We start from the raw sequence: 9,102 nt of genomic DNA, 5'->3' as shown, positions 1-9,102 counted from the left end.
AGTCTTTTGATTTTTTTTTTGGGGGGGGGGAGGAGTGGGAAGAATCCTGTATCTCCCTTTTGTCTGTAACCAGTCTCTTGTTGGAGTCTCTGGTCAGCTTGAGGTCCTGTGGCTTGATTGGTTTCTTAAGTCGGTTGGTTGGAAGAGGCAGAAAAATGCTCTGCTTTACCCAAGATTTTGAGATCCCCCTCCCAGGTTAGTTTTCTAGGAGGGTGATCTGCTTTGAGAATCACAAAAGAGGGGGATGTGGTGGTGAGGCTAGGTTCTGGGTAGAGTTGAGGCCTTTCAACAAACAGTAGCTTTTCCCTGGGGCTATTTTGTGATAAAGCTCACAGCGCCCAGCCTGGAGCCATTCTCAGGGTTTCTGTTTTTCAATTGATTGTGGTGGCTGCTAGAGGGAGGGGCAGCCTCTGGCTCTGGTTACCCAGTGAGGCAAGCCACTCCAATGGCTGGCGCCTGAGCTGGGTGACTTTTCCCTGGATGGAGCTGAGTCTGGCAGGTCACTTCGCCGTTAAGTTCTTGTGACCTGCTAAATGACTCGTTTTATTCCAAGGCCTGAGCTGGAGCTAGCAGCTCCTCCGAGCTTTGTCGGTATCCAAGATGGAGATCACCGGTGCTGGGGGGGAGGGGTGGCCTTCCCTCCTCTGCTCCCTGAGGAGTGAGGATGTCGGGCTTGTACTCACGCCGAGTCTTGGATCCTGGGTCGTCTCTGGTCTGCAAACAGCAGGATGAAGATGTCCGCTTCTTGTCGGTTCTTGTTGGTGTTGAGTAGAATCCGCTCGTCCGCTGCGTCTGGCTCCTTCGTCCCCAACTCTCTGTGTCTCAGGTATGACCCCGCAGCGGTGGTCGCCTCCGCGACCCTGCCGCCGCAGCGGCAGCTGCTGGCAGGCGCTCAGATGTCTTTTTGCCTTGGCTTCCCCTCTCTTGTCTAACTCTCTGTCCTGTGATGGCACACTTGGTGTGATTCTCTGGCTTAGGACTGTTCACTGGAACTCTATAACTGCTTTCTATGCGAGAACTTGTTCAGATTCCAGCTTCTCCTCCGCCATCTTCCCAGAACTCCCTGAAACTCTTTAACCTGTTCTTGACAGATAAGGAGAAATTTAGCAAGTGAAAAGGACACCAATACATGTAATCATATTGAAATTTTCTATTTCATGTGGATAAACACAGTCTTTGGTTAAGTAGAATTGTTTCTGAAACATTTAAACATTAACTTATCTTAAGGTTTCTAATTTCAATTAAAGTGAATCAAAGATACCTCAGTGAACAGGATCTTCACTAAAATAAACAAATGCCATCTATCTTTAGAATTAAGTAGCTGACACATACTAGTAATTAAACATTACAGAAAGTGAAGAGCAATATTAAATGTCTTGATTTCTTTCTTTTTTTGATGGTGTAAGAGCCTGATCACTTGAGCTTTTCTGCTAAAGACTAGCATTCTACCACTAGAGCCACAGATCTACTTCTGGCTTTTGGGGTGATTAATTGGAGGTAAGGGTCTCTAATTCCTGTCCTGGCTGGTTTCAAATCATAATCCTCAGATATCATCCTCAGATCTCAGCCTCCTAAGTAGCTAGGATTAAAGGCATGAGCCACCAGCCACTAGCTTCCTATCTTGGCATTTTATATAATATTGTATATGTTACTCAAGTTTTTCCACAAAAAGAAAACCTATTATATGTAATATTATCATTTATATTATATAATAATTATATTATATATTATGTGTTTATTGTAGAAATTATAGTTAATAATATATTATATATTGATAATGTATTATTTTATATTTAAATACTATATATCAATTATTTCAAGGAATTATCTCATATGATTTTGGAGAAGGCCAGAGAATAGCAATTAAGGGAAAGGCTTCCCCAGGAAAACTGTCTTCATTTCCCTCAATTGACTGGATGAATACCAATGGTAAGCATTTATGGAAAGTTGTTAAGCACACTACAAAATATGTCCAAAGAACATACAGATGGTCATATTTAAAATGACATAGAATTGTAGCTTAGCCTAGATAACATCTTTTTTTTTATTATTGTGAACATACTGTACTGAGGGGTTACAATTACATGGGCAAGATAATGAGTACAATTCTTATCAAGCATTGCAGCCTCCTCCTTTGTTTACCCTTCACATCCCTTCCCAGCCTCCCCCCACCCCCCACCCAGTCCTCCCCCCACCAAAGTTGTAAAGTTCGTTTTCCACGTGACAACTTATACTTCTCATTGTTCAACTCAGCAAAAACCTAGATAACATCTTAAAGTTAATTGACATAGAACACGTTTAGGATCTGCATTCTGGAGGGACAACTCCTGCAAGTGAATGGATTAGAATCACCTGAGCATGTGACCTTGAGCCTCTCAGAATCTCTGATCCTCAAGTCTCCATTTCTTTGAGGTGAAAGTCAGATAATAGGATAAGTTTTATCAGGAACACAGTTTGCATGTGTTAGCCTACGTGAACCACTTACAACAGGACCTGGTGTAGCATAAACGCTGAGAAAACTTGAGTTATTTCTAATGTTAGTATATTCACAATCCTACACAGGAATACAAAGACCACAGAAGAATTTGAGAAGTGACATCTCATTTTTATATCCCTGACTTCTAAAAAATTTAATTTTATTGCTGAGGTGGTGCACAGAGGGATTACAATTATATATGTAAGGTAATGAGAACATTTCTTGTTATCTCCTCCCTCATTTTCTCCTACTTTCTCTCGCTTCCCCTGCCTTTATGACCTTAAAATATTAATGACTTAGGAAAAAATAATCTGAAAAATAAATGAAGTTTTAGTGTAATTTTAAACCAAATATGCCATGTAGAAAAACTTGTACATCAAGTTGTTCAGTTGGTTGGATAATTAGTTATTTTAGCTCTGGAACCTTTAGTTATATTCATGATTTATGATTCACAAGAGAAACATAGCCAAGTATCCAAAAACATCTGCACTTAAGCCATATGTTTATGCCTAAGTACCAGATGTTAAATGTGTCAGAAATTTATATCTATTTTAATTGTTTTAATATTTTTAATTAGTCAATTTGTCAAACTGCAGTTAACTAAAAGAATAAAGCAAGGGTAAACTAAAATAGAACTATTTAAATCAAACTGAAAATACTGGTTAGCCATGCGTATATGAAAGCATATTTTAGTGTAAGAGCATAATTGTCTATTAGAATATGAAAAATAAAATAAAATTTACCTAAAGCCAAACTTTTTGTGATTTGCTCTGATAATATTATTCTATTTGAAGGAATTATCCTTTAAAATACTACATAATAATAACCAGAAATTTATACTTTGAAATATGCTGACTAGTATGGAGGTTCCTCAAAAGACTTCACATAGATCTCCCCTATGATCCAGCAATCCCACTTTTGGGCATTTACCCAAATGTTTACAAACAAGACCACACTAAAGCTACCAGCACAACTATGTTTATTGCAGCATTATTTACCATAGCTAAGATATGGAACCAACCCAGATGCCCCTCAGTAGATGAATGGATCTAGAAAATGTGGTATATATACACAATGGAATTCTATGCCTCCATCAGAAAGAATGACATTGCCCCATTTGTTAGGAAATGGAAAGGTTTGGAAAAAATTATATTAAGTGAAGTAAGCCAGGCCCAAAGAAACATAGGTCCCATGGTTTCCCTTATTTGCAATATCTAGTATATGTATGAGTCAAGCGGAAAAGGTCAGATAATGTGATGTTAGGAAAATGAACCCTTAAATATGTATTTTAATGTTTTCGTTTCTTTCATGCATGTGTTTCTAACGCATTTATAAGATTATTTCTTTGTTGCTTTGTATGTCCCTCCCCCACAGTGTAACCCCCGCTTTCACTATATTTGATGTCAGTATAGCATGTGGAGGAGATGGGGACAAACAAGTCGTTTAAGGATTCAGGTGGACCTGTTGCAACAATGAGAAGTACAAAATGAATGGCATGTCAAAACCAGCTTTACAATGTCGGTGTGGGGGGGGGGGAGGGGGTATGATTGGGTGGGGGGGAGGGGGGAGGCTGGGAAGGGAGGTGAAGGGTAAACAAAGGAGGAGGCTGCAATGCTTGGTAAGAAATGTATGCATTATCCTGCCCATGTAATTGTAACCCCTCTGTACAGTATGTTCTCAAATAAAATAAAATAAAATTTAAAGAAAAAAGAAATATGCTGACTAATATTTTGTCTTAAAAATCTGCATTTTACATCTATACATTAAAGATTCCAAAAAAAATCATCCTAGCAAAGTTCCTGGTAATTTATATAAGAAAAATAGAAAGCAGTTTGATCAGCAAGTTTATATCCTACTATGTTAGCATCTTAGTGTATTCATTCTGAAATGTTATTCTATTGCTTATATCATATATTATTTTCTCAAGGACATATTTCCTTAGAAATGTGAGAAACATTCACTGAAATCAAAAATAACATAAAAAGTAGAAAACAGAAACTATGAGGGGGCCACTATTAATTATTGCCAGTGAGGGGGGTCACTATTAATTATTGTCAGTGGGTTGGCCCTTTATAAGAGAAAGAAAACTATCATTTTATAACAAATAATTCCCACCCCCGTACTAGGACAAGTGCAGTGAAAATATGTGATCCATCCATAATTACTCCATGAATTTAATGGTTTACCTCTTGAGTTAGGGAGATCATCCCTTTAGTTTACAAATCTCGTAAAAAACTTTTATCTGATGCCAGGAAATTCTATCACCTTAACAGCTTTTCCAGCACAAGGCAGGCACACTCAAACTGTTATTGATTCCCTATTGGGATTCTGGGTATGTATAAATTGCAATTACATCACTATAGAAGTTTCTAGTTTGATATCTTCCAGACTATATCCACTTAAGGTATGAGACTGATATTTTCCTTCATATTTCTTTCACCTGTTAATGAAAGTATGTGTGCATATGAATATAGATGGGTTTTTATCCCCACAAATACTTCCAGTCTAAAGACTGACTTTTTAAAATTACTTTTGTGTTATCTTTTTATTGACATCAATTAGTTTGTCATTTCAACAATTCCATTAATGCATACAATTCTCCTTGGTCATAATCATTCCTCTATCCATATTCCCCAGCCCCTACAAACCAGTCTTCACAAGTTTTCTTGTTCCTTTTCACATACACACACACACACACACACATACATTTATAACACACACACACACACACACACACACACACACACACACACACACACACACACACACATATATATATATATATATATATATATATAGTTTTTTGTCTATATCCAATGACTTTAGGATAAATACTGACTTGAAAATCCTCCCAAGAAGCAGAAAAATCCAGTTTTAAGATACAATTGTTTCTTTTGAAACAATTTATAATAAGATAAGACAGTATAGAAAACTGTTAACACTTGTAAGATCCTAGTCTTTAGAAATAAAACAGAAGCTTCTGTCATAAATTTTATGTAAGCATGACACTTTTTTGATGTCTCCTGTGCTTATTGCTTGAGATGTTTTACTTTGTGGAAAAGAAAATTATCTTTTGGTGACTTGTTTTTAGTTGCATGGATGAGTTAAAAAGATTACTGAACATAGGTCTTCTGACCCTTGACAGAAGCACTTTCAGAAATAAGGATGTATAGAGAATGATTTAGCAAAATTGTTTTACATTTACATTTTTGTACTTAAATATATGGAAAACAAAGTAATTGAAACTACAGATGTATACTTAGAATGTGCTGCTTATCTTTTTTGAAGCAACGTACAAATCTACATTTTCTGGTACAAGGAGCATTTCCTTTTAATCATTGCCAGCGTGATATTTCTGGCACAATTCTGTCTCTCATTTGTTTGTCGTGACTGTGATGGCAGCTAAGCATTTGATTATGACACTTCCAAGCTATAAAATGGCTCAGATCAAATTTTCTGTTGTAATAATGTGTTCGCATTTGTACATAACTCAAAAATCATGTCTTAAAATATTTCAGTGTCACATTTTTGATATTTAGAAGTTGGATGAAAATAAAATATTTCAACATGAGTAGTAGCTACATAGCCTAATGATTAAAAAAAAAAGTGTAGTATCCAACTGCAACACCACTGAAACAATTCAAGTGAAATAATAATTTGGTTCAGGTGGAGGCAGTGGATACTCATGTAGATCAAGTCACACGTCTCCACGGATGTTAGATAATATCTGGTCTTGTCAGTAACTCTGATGCACAACCTACAACATTGAAATGCAACAGGCACCACATCTCCCTGCCTAAAAGAATTCAAATGCGCCAATGCCTGAGAAAGCAGACCACTCAGAATTCCCAAAACAAGGCCCAAAGACCTGAGCCAAATAACAGACTTTGTATGTTTGGTCCTAAAGTATAGATATGTATACTCTCATCCATGTCAAAACTCAGATTTCCTTGACATGAATATATAAAATAGGCCAAAGTATATAACTTGAATCAGAAGCTGCTATAATAGCAAATCTTTTTTTAAATGCTGTAGATGAATCATTCCATTCATAAGCTGTGAAAATTGGTCAATTCCTAGTTTTGAAAGATTGTGAGGTAATGGATAATTAGGTAATGGGTAATGGACTGTTGTGCGATTTTACACCAAGAAAAGGAGATAAAATATCTCACGCTACATGCTTACTTCCAGCAACTCAACAGTGCTCAAAACTACATCTCTGTGTATTCTTGGCAATAATAACACAAAATAACTTTTAGCCCCACAATCTCCTTAATAAAAAGGAGTAAATAGCATTCCAGTTATACTTATACCACTTGAGCCACAGCTTTGCTTCTAGCTTTTTGGTGGTTAATTGGGGACCTGTTTCATCCTCATTCCTTTCTGGTCTGCCTTTCAAACAGAATCCTCAGATCTCAGCCGGATAACAGAAGTGTGACCCAGTGGCACCTGGCCCTTTGAGACTGGTTCTCAACTATTGCCCAGTTTGACCTTGATGTTTTAGTCTTCCTTCCTCCATCTTCCTATTAGCTGGATTCTTTGTAATTCACCATATCCACCTGCTATTTTAAAATCTAAGCAGAGATTCAGTATTTGTGATTTAAAAATACAGCATTATTAATAATATATTCAAAGACTTCATGTGAGAACGCATGTAAAATGTCTTGTTAATGTATTGTAATATTGGTTGTGTGTGGAAATAACCTTTTGAGTACAAATAGTTAAATAAAGCATACTGTGATATTAAAATTCATGTTATTTACTACTTTATACAATTTACATGTGACTAATAGAAAATATTAATATATTACAATGTATTTACAATGCATTTCTGCTTAGGAGGTTTCTCCTCAATCATTGTTTATAATATTTTTCCCAGGTTTCTCTCACAGGGATACATGTAGCATAATCATTTCAAGCCATTCCTGTAGTTATGAGAAACTTCTTTTTTTTCATAGAAAGCTGAATAGGTAAAGTTATCAAATGGGTGTCACAAAATATTGATCCCATTTATCTTATATAGAGCTTTAGATTTGGGATTTAGATTCCAGATTTAGTAAATGAAAATACAAGATCCAACTTAAACCTGAATTTTAGGTAATATTTCTTAATACAATTGTATCTCCCTGCATGTGTTTAATGTGATATTTGAAGGCAAATACTTGCATTGCTATTAATGTAAAATATTGTTATTTATGTAAAATTTATATTACTGAGATTGGTATTTTCTCAAGAAGTTGAGTACATTTCACAAATGACTTAATTTTAAATCATGTCAAGTAAAAAATGCACTGATTACTTGTGAAAAATATATTTAAAAGTTAGTTTGGGAATAGATTGTAAACCTCAATGTCTGAGGAAAATTGTTAAAAAGTTCTGAGGACTGAAGATGTGGCTCAGTTCGAGAACACCTGTCTCATAGATGCAAGCCCCTAGGCTCAATCCTCAACTCCACCAAAAACTTAGAGTAGATGAAATAGCAGGTTATCTTCCTGATTCTATGACAGGTAACACTACATAAATTTGTTAAAAAAATAAAAAAGTGTTAGCCAAAGAAGAAGTAACTAAACAACTGAATTCCCGTTACAAATTTCTACTAACCAAGAGTGAAATAACTCCATACATTAGAATATATTTTCTAGAAGGAATATGAATTAATATGAAAGACCAATAAGAACTTCAAACAGTTGAACAAACACTTCATAGAGGAGGGCCTATAGTAGACAATAAACATATAAAAATTGAGCAACCCCATAGTTTAGTACAGAAATAGAAAATAAAACTACGTATATTGGTGCACAACTACAGTTCTACTAGGAAGTCTATGCCATGCATTCTCCAGCAAAAGATGAGGAACATGGAACTAAAAGTGGATGATTGCTTTAGGAATTCTGTTTACCTGATAAAGTGGATTTGGGTAAGGAACACTAGAAGGAAGGCAACTTTATTAGCCCACATGAAATTTTATAAAGGGATATTAAGGAAACACAGATTTTCAAAAGCATTTAAAGAAAGGATGGGTAAGATTTAACTCCAGATTATAAAAACCAATCCATAAAAAAGTGAGACATAAATGTGCTTCATGGTGTCTAGAATTCTACTTGAATGTGATTTAGTTAATGACTTATTTCCAACTAATAGAGATTCATAATCTACCTAAGTAGAACTAACAATATCTTTGGGGAAAGGAACAGGAGTTAAAGCATGTTCATACATTTGGGACTTCACACTGAATTGAGTTGTCTGAGTTTTTGGCACTCAGTCGTTTGGAGAGAGGAAGAATGTAGAACATAAAGCTAACTGACTTATAATTCTATTTTTATAATAATTAATTATATTTTGTTATTACTTGAATAGCACAAACTTCTTTGTTTTCTATATTTTTAATTTTTTATATTATCTTTTAGTCACAGAGTTCAAGCTCCACAACTGATATAGTAATAAAATAATAATAATAATAATAATAATGAGAGGAACAAAAGAAATCATCTTCAATTATTTGGTCAGTACAAATCACTCTGTCTTACATTTGGGATCAAAATCTTCTACATTATGTCTGTACCTTTGCTATGTTAAGAACATCAAGAATTGCCTTGGTGGGGGCAGATGAAAGATTTTTGAGGAAA

The sequence above is a fragment of the Dipodomys merriami genome, unplaced genomic scaffold (genome assembly GCF_024711535.1).
Source record: "Dipodomys merriami isolate MVZ:Mamm:240054 unplaced genomic scaffold, mDipMer1.0.p SCAF_20, whole genome shotgun sequence".
In the NCBI taxonomy this organism is placed as follows: domain Eukaryota; kingdom Metazoa; phylum Chordata; class Mammalia; order Rodentia; family Heteromyidae; genus Dipodomys; species Dipodomys merriami.
This window is presented reverse-complemented; position numbering follows the sequence as displayed.